The following is an 11,750-nucleotide window of genomic DNA, read 5'->3' on the forward strand; positions in this document are numbered from 1 at the left end:
TTAGGCCTGTGGGACAGAGAGTTTATCTCTAAACTGCTTCCTTTTCTCAGTCCTAGAAGTTTATCCACTAGAGAAATATTTCTAAAGAATGAAAGCCCAGAATGTGCTGCTGCTTTTTTTTAACTGATCATCCTGATTTTCCTACCAATTTTTTTCTTCAGCTTTTCAGTTTTCCTGTGTATATGGCCTCCAAGCCTGATTTCTGGCCCTTCTGGAGGTTCTACAAGCTACCTAAGGAGCCTTGGTGGCACACTGGTAAAGTGCTCTGCTGCTAACCAAGAGGTCTCTGGTTGGAACCCACCAGCCGCTCTTCGGGAGAAAGATGGGCAGTCTGCTTTGGTAATGATTACGGTTGTACTCTGTCCTGTAGGGTCGCTATGAGTCGGAATCAACTTCACGGCAATGGGTAAACTATAGCAGAAGCAACACCTTTTTTTTTTTCTCCAAAAGCTCTTTCCGAAATATATTTACACTGATTTTAAGCAAGGTTTTCTATGCTATAAAAAAAAAAAAAAAATGCTATAGCCAGTAAAATACAAAAATAGTCATAGACAATGTTGTCATTCTTGAATTTGAGCCCTTGTGGGGTTAATCTCTAAATAATGGTATTTAGTGTTATTTTGTATCACTATTTTTGGTTAAGGGCCTTGACATTCTGTAATAGAAAATTGTTTTCCATAAGCGAATTTTATAGTGCCCTAAGTGCTACTGTTTTATCAGTATTGTTACAAATAGCATAAGTGATGACTTTGATAATAACACATATACTAAAGCTCTAGCAATCTCTCTGTTAACATCTCACCTGGCACAAACCTTCCATAATACAGATTGGCTAATAAAGATAAAAATGATAAGCAACATGCGATGTTCTCTTCAGGAAAACAGTAATCACAAAGATATGCCCGTTTCTTATGTTGCACTGCAGCTTTACTTTCTTGTCTTTCCTTAATGCTGTTAAAGCAACTTTGGAATTCATGTTTACCTTTAAAAAATTATACATTATATATGTGTCTATCTATAAGTAGATAATATGTATAATACCTTATGCATAGACATATGCATAAGGAGGGACCAGTCCCTGGAGAAGGACATCATGCTTGGTAAAGTGAGGACCAGCAAAACAGAGGAAGACCCTCAATGAGATGAACTGACACAGTGACTGCAACAATGGGCTCAAGCATAACAAAGGTTGTAAGGATGGCACAGGATCGGGCAGGTTTCATTCTGTTGTACACGGACTGCTGAGTTAGAGGCAACTTGACAGCACCTAACAACAATAACATATTATATACCTTATGCATAAACCAAACCAAACCAAATTCTGATTTGTAGCAACCCTATAGGACAGAGTAGAACTGTCCCATAGGGTTTGCAAGGAGTGGCCAGTGGATGTGAACTGCTAACCTTTTGGTTAGCAGCCAGGCTCTTAACCACTATGCTACCAGGGCTCCTATGTGTATATATATATGCATATATACATACTTTGCATAATTCAACAAAATTTAAAAGGAAATATAGTTTTTAATAACACGTATTTAGGATTTTAGACGTAATTCTGATAAAAATGTCATGTATTATAGGGTGAGTGTGGTGTCTTTAAAGACTTTTTTTTTTATTTAACTTTTCACTTTAGAACTAAAGTTTTAGATTTGCAGAAAAATTACCTTGTTGGGTGCTGGATATCTTTGTATTTCCATAAGCATTCAAGCATTGTTCTAGAATGCAGTTATTTTGAAAATGTCCGATCCTGTTGGGTTATGCTTTTGCGACTTTTTTTTTCTTTGTTAAATCTGGAGTAGCCCCATTCAATGGCAAATCATTCCCCATTAATGAGGCAAGGGAGTCCTGGGGGTGCAGTGGTTAAGCATTCGGCTACTAAACAAAATGTTGGCAGTTTGAATCCACTGGCTGCTCCTTGGAAACACTATGGGGCAGTTCTACTCTGTCCTATAGGGTCACTATGAGTTGGAATTGACTTGACGGCATCGGAGTTTGGTTTTTTTTTTGGAATGAGGCAACACATTTCTGGATATTCTACTCAATGGCCTGTGAATTATGAGTTTTTTCTTGTTCGGCTGGTGGGAATAGGCAGCATTCCTGGTCCTATGAAAAAAAAAAAAAGAGAGTGCCAGAATTTCTTCCCTCTCATAATTGAATAGTTAGTCTTGAATAGTTTCCTCACACACATGTGCTGATTAGTACTGTTGCATACTGAAGAGGAAGCCCCCTCCACACACCTACACAGATCTCTGAGGTTCTCTTTCTACGAAGCACCGCCCTCTGGGGTACTCTCTCTTGCCTCTGTCTCTCCAAACTCACAGCTCCATCTCCTCAACTCAGGGAATCTTCAAGACTCTGCCTGGGTTTTCCCTTCCTGTACCACAGCCTGGAAACTTTCTCAAGGCCATAAGGTGAGACAATCTTAGGGCTCATGTTGTTTGTTTCTCATATTTCAGAGATTATTGTCCTTTGTCACCTGATATCCAATATCTTAAAACCCTCTGTGTTATATATTTTGTGTGTTTATTTTGCCTGTTTCAACTAAGAGGATAAATCTGATACATGTTACTCCATGTTGGGTGGAAGAATAAAAAATGGTGGTGTTATATACTTCTGTTATCTGTGAGATGAACAAGCGATTCTATAAAAAAAAAAAAAAATTTTAAACTATGTCCCTGAACAAAAGTTAACCATGAGGAATTGAGAAGATTAAAAGAGGAAAAACGGTTTGGGGGCTTTTTTTTTTTTTTTTTAAGGCTCTTTTCTAAACAATTTGCTTGATTGTTTCTTTAAGGTGAATACTAGGTAGATGCTTTCATCTCTAATTTAATCATATTATAAGGCTTTTTAACGCTAATATTCACTGACATATATGTTTCCTTGTATGATCTCTCTTTACTTAGATGTTTTGATAGTGAAAGACAAGTCTGATTCTGTATCAGAATTAACTTCACGCGTAAGAACAATGGGCACGCAAAATTAGGGTGAGATTTCAGGAGCTAAAAAGAAAATCTTTAACTCCATCAAATTGCTTTAAGTATATTTAGCATAGCATAAGATTCCTTAAACAGAAATCAAATTAAAATTCAAAAGCACTAAAAAGGTACAACTGCCTTAGATTCGGCCTCAACTGAACCTCATGAATTTCAGCATTTTTCCTAGGACGTGACCATGATTTGGGGAAAGGCAATGAGCACCTGATTCAAGAGGGTTGGACAGAATAAAGAATAAATAACAGAGAGTGGAGTGCAGTGGGGAAAAGAGATGAAGAAAGGGATACTTAGGATGTCAAAGATGGATTTTCCTCCTGTACAGTTTAGTCTTTGTGAATCAGGTGACTACAGCATTCAGAGTTTCACTTCCCTGATAGAAAAAGCTTACCCAGGAAGAATGCATAGTATTAGAAAATGTCATGCTTAGATTTGTGATGTCTTTATACTGAGCTGATTTAAACATACAGGCACACAGTTACTACAAAACACAAAGAATTCTGTAGATAAGGACTTTGAAAAAAAATCTTTTTTATTTACCAGCATTTATGTTTTAAAACTCTAGGCTGCTTCATGGAAAGTTTTTATTTCTCAGAATAATGAAGCAGAAACAATTTTGGCCTCGGGCAGGTCCAAGGAAATCAAATCCACCCACCACCTAGATCTTCAGATCCACAACACACAGCAGGTTTCATGCCTGGAAGCCTCAAAGTATGCCTTAAGGGAGCAATTGTCCAACTCTCAGGTAGAAAACTATTGTTATAGAAGACTGAGGATAAAAAAATAGCTGGGGTTAATCTCCTACAAGTAAATCTGGTCATTACTTTTGCAAACACGGTAAGAGTGCCATCTTTACAGTAGCAGGAAAAGTGCTGTTTTCTTAAAGAAACTAGCTCCCTTTCTGTGTGCTATGTGCTGTGTGAACAGTCCTGGGCTGTCAGCACTATGAAGTGGATGGATACACAAAGTCATTTTATCTAGATCTGCTGTCCAATATAGTAGCCACTAGCCATATTAAATTTTAACTCAGTTGCTCAGTCACACTAGTCCCATTTCAAGTACTCAGTAGCTACATGTAGCCAGTGGCTACCATATCAGGCAATGCAAATACAGAACATTTTCATCAAAGCCCAAAACTCTAATGGACGGTGTGGCTCTAGTTGGTTGCAAAGATTTTAGAATACAGCAAGGCTTCAGTATCTAATTTTTCCATAAAAAGCATTTAAAAAACAAATTGATTTCTAATCTTACTGAAAATATACACATTAAGATTTCAGATTATAAAGTATCAAAAGAGGAAAAAAAATGTCTCTGTGCTTTTTACAAATACAAAGTGAACTCAGCCGACCAAAATAAGCACCTAAATCACTCACAGATAATACTGCAGTGGCGCCTACTGAATACTCCTCCCAAGGTGATAAATAAAAGAGAAGGATTACATGCAGGGTAGCTTCTTAGAGCAGTCTTCTAATAGAAACTAGTGGGCACAGTTTGGTTCAAATTTTAAAATAGGGTGGCTTGGATGTGAGAAATAAAAGAAAAAAAAAACAACAACACTAATGAAATAAGGCCTAATAATAGGATAAAACTGATTGTAGTTAAGACTTAGAGAGCACTGTGGCCCAGAGGAATAAAATGGTAAAGGGAATGAGACCAAGAGCCAGAACTTTACATTTCCACTCCTTTTCACCCACTACAGCCAGTCACCAAATCTCTCTAAACCTTGGTATCTATGGTTGCTTTCCAGGTTGGTTGTGAATATTATATGAGAATAATTAATGTAAGGTATCTATCTACTTCAGTTCCTGTAACACAGTAAAGTTTCAATAAATGATTCCTATCTTTATTAATATAAAAATAAACCCAAGGAACTATTAAACACTTTCAAAAGCAACCTAATAATCATAATTATAAATGTTTTGATGTCACTAAGTATTTAGTCCAAACCTAACGTTCCATATACTTAGCCTTAGATTTTAAAACTCAGGTATGATATTTACCAGAGAACAGGGTGGCTCAATGTTAGTTTGACCCCTCTGAGATATTTACCTGTTGTATTTTAGGATGCTATTACCCGAGATCAATTTTCATATGAAAAAAAATTTTTTAGATCATTGAAGTTCACTATATTCATGCTCTCTTAATTACAAACAAACAAAAAACAATGTGAGTCTTTTGAAGTTACTAAGTTCTTATGAAATCTTTTTACTCCACTGAATGCCCAAGTTGAATTAAGAAATTTTCGTGCATAAGGACCTCCATTTAAATATTACTGAATACAGATTGTCAGGTTAGGATTATTATGTTATTTTATTTTATGTGGCTATGCTTTTTATCAACTTCATTTCTTAGAACAAGAAGTAAAAGACAAACATGGATGAATCCGGAAGGCATTATGCTGAGTGAAATTCGTCAGTCACAAAAGGACAAATATTATATGAGACCACTATTATAAGAACTCAGGAAAAGGTTTAAACACAGAAGAAAACATTCCTTGGTGGTTTATGAGCATGGAAGGGAGGGAGAGGGCAGATAGTAGACAAGAATTACCTTAGGTGAAGGGAAAGACAACAAACAATACAGGGGAAGTCAGCACAACTGGACTAACCTAAAAGCTAAGAAGTTTCCTGAACACAACCAAACACCTTGACAGACAGAGTAGCAGGGGCAGGGGTCTGGGGACCATGGTCTCAGGGGATACCGAGGTCAAGCGGCATAACAAAGTTTATTAAGAAAGAGTTCTGCATCCCACTTTGGTGAGTGGCATCTGGAATCTTAAAAGCTTGTGAGTATTCATCTAAGGTTTATCAATTGCTCCCAACCTACCTGGAGCAAAGGATAATGAAAAACACCAAAGACACAAGAAAATATTAGCCCAAGAGACAAAAGGGCCACATAAACCAGAAACTCCATCAGTCTGAGACCAGAAGAACTAGATGGTGCCTGGCTACCGCCAATGACCGCCCTGAGAGGGAACACAACAGAGCGTCCCTGATGGAGCAGGAGAAAAGCGTGGTACAGAACTAAAATTCAGGTAGAAAGACCAGACTTAATGGTATGACTGAGACTGGAGGAATCCTCGAAGACATGGCCCCTGGACTCTCTGTTAACCCAGAACTAAAATCATTCCTGAAGCCAGCTCTTCAGACATAGACTGGACTATAAAACATGAAATAATACTTATGAAGAGTGTGCTTCTCAGTTCAAGCAGATACATGAGACTAAATGGGCGGCTCCTGTCCAGAGGCAGGATGAGAAGGCAGAAAGGGACAGGGGTTGGCTGGATGGACACGGGAAACCTGGGGTGGAAGGGGGAGGGTGCTGTCACATTATAGGGATTGCAACTAGGGTCACATAAAAATATGTGTACAAATTTTTGTATGAGAAATTAACATGAGCCATAAACTTTCACCTAAAGCACAATAAAACAATAAGGAGACAGTTAAATATATATATACATACACACATATATATGTATATAACTACCTGTATAGTTATATATTTAACAGTATTTCAATGACATCAAAGCTTGGGTGTGTAATTTCATAGGTACCTTCTCTTCACTTGTCTTATTTTTAAGAAAATTTTAGGGCCACAGGATTCCCCTCAGAAGAAGAAATATATAAATGATGAAGTTGCAACTTCTTAAATAAATTGTACCTTTAACCAATGGCCCTGCTAATTAAACTCATACAGAGAAATTTTAAGAAACCCATGGATTCTCTTAAAATATCTCACAGCATCATATATCGTCAAATTTACTGGCCTGATTATTAAATTGTCATTTTTTTCTTGCCAATATGAGCCCTTATTAAGAGGAGTATTTTGATCACTCACAAAAATCTACCCATTCCCCCTGCCCCTCAGAAACTGAGGTTTACGCCAATAGCAAAGATCTAATCACTAATGGAACAGTGTCCCAAAAAACATAAGACTGACTGTAAAAATACTTTAGACTTTTTAACTACCCAATTGTTTATAATTTTATAGGGGAAAAGACATTATGTTAAAAAACAAAAATAATAATTATGAAAATACTGCAACTCTTTGCAAATTATTAAAATATAACAAAACTGAAGCAAGTTTTGTGTTTCACTCAACCCTTGCTATGCAGCAATCACCCCGAAACTTGGTGAATGAAAATGACAATTTATTATTTCTCATATTTCTGACAGTTACCTGGGCTAGAAGATACAAGATAGGCTCTCTTATGTTTGGCAGTTGGTCCTGGGTGCCAGATGGACCCTCTCAGTTCTCCTCCACGCGGCTCGGCTGGCTTCCTTACATGGAGGTCTCAGGGCACCCTCAAGGTGGGGATGAATACTGCAAGGCATCTTGAGGTCTAGGCTCTGGAGGTCACCAAATGTCACTTCCACCACATTCTACTTGTCAAAACAAGTCATGAGTCCAGCCCAGATTTACAGTAATGGAGAAATCAATTCAACTTCACTACAGGAGTGCAAAGAGAGTTATGTACTGGGATGAGAAGAATTTGTAGTGATTAAAACAATGGAAATCATGCTGAGTCTTTTTTTCTTTACCTTTGCATTATTTTTCTGGCAAAACCGTATGACAGCATGATAAGACATTGCTCTCATCTGTCTGGCTTTAACAATACCAATACAAAGGGTGAATTTTGCAAAAGTATCTAATTTTTCTAAGGGCTCTTTCTTAAGCTTCTGATAGTCAAATAATTGTCTTTTGAAGTTGGGAATAAACTTGCTTTTAATTTGCTTTGTATATTTAATGTTGATAACATACTCAATAATAAGCTAACCTACAAATGACTCAACACAGTAAGGGGGTCTATGCTAGTGTTAAGCAGGATTGACAGCTGAAGGGCCTGATTTTATGAGTAACCAATTCATTAATGACTGTTTGAGTCTTCTGTCCTTATGCATTTAATTAAAACCAAAAACCCAAACCCAGTGCCATCGAGTCGATTCCAACTCATAGCGACCCTATAGGACAGAGTAGAACTGCCCCACAGTTTCCAAGGAGCGCCTGGCGGATTCGAACTGCCGACCCTTTGGTTAGCAGCTGTAGCACTTAACCACTACACCACACGTATTTAATTAGGGCACAAATTATTACTGTTTATTTTGTATCCAACACTACATTAGGTCCAAGTACGAATGTACCATTCAGGGTCTGATTAGGCAAACAGAACCACTCTGAATTTCAAATAGAGAGGATTTAACACAGAATTTTCTTACACAGGTATTGAAAGGGTCATGGGAACAGAAGGTAAGGTTTTCCAATCATTAATAACTTCAGGAAAGCATTACTACCCCTGTGCGGCAGAAGCAGAGGTGTCAATGTTACCCACACCCCAAAGGCACTGTGCCACTGAGATTCCGAAGCTGGAACTAAGCTGCTGGAGCAGGTACCCAGAGCCCTGCCCTCCGAGCACACTATGGTGTATGCACCACCCCGTTGCCTCTACCAGGAAGCCCAAGGAAGAAGTAGCTTTCTCCCTCTTTCTACCTCTCTTTAGCTTCTTCACTAACAGGAACAAAAGATTAAGGAAGAGTCCCTGGGTGGTGCCAACAGTTAACATGCTTGGCCGCTAAAGAAAAGATTGGTGGCTCTCGTCCACTCCAGAGGCGTCAGAGAAGACACGCTTGAGCATCTACTTCCGAAAAATCAACCAGGAAAAAACCTGTGCAAGTTCTACTCTGACACCGTGAGGCCGTCATGAGTGCATGGAGTCAGGGCAACCGGTAGAGGTTAGCTACGCCTTCCCCTGAGGCTCTCGCCAAAATGGCGCATGACCAGCGCCGTGAGGAGCTGTGGTACCTGCCTCTACGGAGTCGTAATGTCATGGTTGTCATTTATGAAAATAACTCTCAAGTAAGCCACATTGTAATGAGTAGTTAGATAAGGTAAAAACGAAGTGGCCTCTGTTTCTAGGAACGTGGGATAATAAATTGGAATTTAAATTTTAGACAGTAATCTGAAAGGTCAGTCTCTCGGCAGGAGAAAGGATTTCCAGGTAGAGGAAGTGACTTGGTTTGTTTTTATAAGAGCCTAGAGTGTAGATTTGAAAGACGATTGTTTATTGGATTGGATAGCATTCAAAGGGTTTACTTTTTTTTTTTTTTTTTTTTTACGAGAAATAAATATTTTGATAAGAAACTGAAGCTAGATTTAATTCGGGTTTCCTCAAAAGTGGCATCTTTTTTCAAATGCATCAACAAAACACTTTAAACCTCTTCCCTGTATAAGTATTAACAGTACAACCAGTTAAAGTGCTCAGGCTGCTAACCAAAAGGTTGGAGGTTCAGTTCCACCCAGAGGCACTTCAGAAGAAAAGCCTGGAGATCTGCTTTTGAAAAACCAGCCATGATACCCCTATGGAGCACAGTTCTACTCTAACACACATGGGGGGTTGCCATGAGTCAGAATCAACTCAAGAGCAACTGGTAATAAAAACTAAACATATTTCCCTGTTACTACACGAATTTCATCTCCATATGCATTAAACTATTACTAATTTACTCCCCTGCCCTTCTTAGCTTTCAAAAAAGTTTAGTTGAGCAGCAAAGGGATTGGCTCAGTGGGGAGCAGCTGCTAAATTCCACTGAGATTGCACTTTGCAGAAGCATGATAAATTTGCTGTGGAGCTATCTCCCCTGTGAGGAATACACTAGAATATTTGGCATTTGCTTTCTTTCTCAATTTGCTTGTAAAAGCGTTATTCTGTCTGGAGTGACAGAAATTCCCCAGGTCACTGGATGAGGGCTAGAAACCCCCCTGGGATTTAGACACCAGGAGATGTGACCTTGAACCAGGATTGGCTATGAACACTAAATACTTGGGAGCTTCATCTGTAAAATAAGAAGATTTAAATAGATAATCTCAAATGTTCCCTTCCATTCTGGTAAGGTAAAATGTTATGAAAATGTTTTAAAAAGTGTTCAAGTCAAAGTGCATGAGAGAATGCATTATAAAATTCACTTCCAGTTTATTCTAAATATTTAAAATGTCAGTACAGTTCTCTGCGTTTTTTAGGGTATCTACAATCTCAAATCATCCTCTGCATTGGGTTATCTATTTTCTTATTATTTTCAAATAGAGGCTACAAAAATATTAAACCCACTGCTGTCGAGTCGATTCCAACTCATAGCGTAGAGTTTCCAAACAAAAATATTAGAAGAGACAAAAATTAAATAAATATACCAATCTTAGGAAACCATGTTGCTAAAATGTTGTCAGGAATGAATGTCTTCTATAATTTTAGTACCGTAGTTTTATTCAGAGCTATTTAAAAGGATTACTTTCTCAATTGCCTTGGTCTTTGGGGCACGTTGGTATAGTGGAAAGATACTGGCTTTAAAGTGCCACTTGTTTCAGTCTCTGCATCTTCATATTTGTATGAAGTTGGACAAGTAAATTAATTTCTTTTATCTTTAATTTCTTTTTTGTCAGATCCATGCAATGGGATTAATCATAATCTTTGGTTCACAACACCTATCACCACCAGTTCATGCATGAGTCTCTTTAATTTCATTTATTTTTAATCTGTTTCTTAATTTTGAAAAATAATAAATATAAGATAATAAATAGAATAAATATCCAATGACTAACCCTCATTATGCTTGTTTTTGAAGTTATAAAAAAGGCCATGTTGCATGGAGTCTGGCTTTTTTTATTTTTCACTCGGCAGTATGTTTCTAAGAATTATCTATGTTGTCCTGTTGCCCTGGGTAGTGTAATTCATTCATTTTCATTGGTCTCTATTGTGTGACTATAGTACAATTTATTGGAAGTTAATTAAGTCATCTCTGGATTTTTAAAAATTACAAACATTGTTGCTATGAATTTTCTCCTTTATGTCTCCTGGTGAAACGTGTGGTATAGTGGTTAAGTGCTACGGTGCTAACCAAAAGGTGGGCAGTTCAAATCCACCAGGCGCTGCTTGGAAAATCTGTGGGGCAGTTCTGTTCTGTCCTATAGGGTCGCTATGAGCTGGAATCGACTCCACGGCAGTGGGTTTGGTTTTGGTTTGGTGAAAGGTGTAGAATTTCTACTACATATATTAAAAAAAAAAAATTTTTTTTTTTATATAACTAGAGACAGATTTGCTGAGTGTATAAATGTTTAACTTTACAAACTAAAATGAAACTAGTTTCCAACACAGTTGTGCCAATTTAAATTGCTGCCAGTAATGAATAATACATTCCATTGGTCTACATCCTCTCAAACACTGGGCAGTTTCTCTCTTAACATTTTGCCAGTTAAATGAGTGCCGCATAGTAGATCATTTTGCATGTTTCAGGTTGCTAGTGCATTTAAACTTTTCGTCAAATGATTACTTATTGAGCATACATATCTCCTCTTTGAGAAAATGCCAGTTCATGCCTTTTACCCATAATTTTATTGACATCATGTCTGGACTTTCTGTTATTCTCTTGGTCAATGTATACATCTTGGTGCCAGTGACAAACTATACTAATTACCAAGGCTTTTAAAATCTTGATCTCTATATAGGAGAACTCTCCACTCATTCTTCATCTTCTTGCTCTGACATGCCTTGTTTTTAAGACCACTGAACTTTCATATACATTTTAGAAACAGCTTGTCAAGTTCCATGAAAACCCCTGTCAGCATTTTTATTGGTGTTGTCTTAACTCTATAAACAAATTTAGGAAGAACTGACATTCTCACAAAAGTAAATGTTGCCATCGTGAGCATGGGATGAATCTCCACTTATTAAAACTTTTTTTAAAAATTTATTTCAGCAAAGTTTCAAAAACA

The sequence above is a fragment of the Loxodonta africana genome, chromosome 21 (assembly GCF_030014295.1).
Source record: "Loxodonta africana isolate mLoxAfr1 chromosome 21, mLoxAfr1.hap2, whole genome shotgun sequence".
NCBI lineage: Eukaryota > Metazoa > Chordata > Mammalia > Proboscidea > Elephantidae > Loxodonta > Loxodonta africana.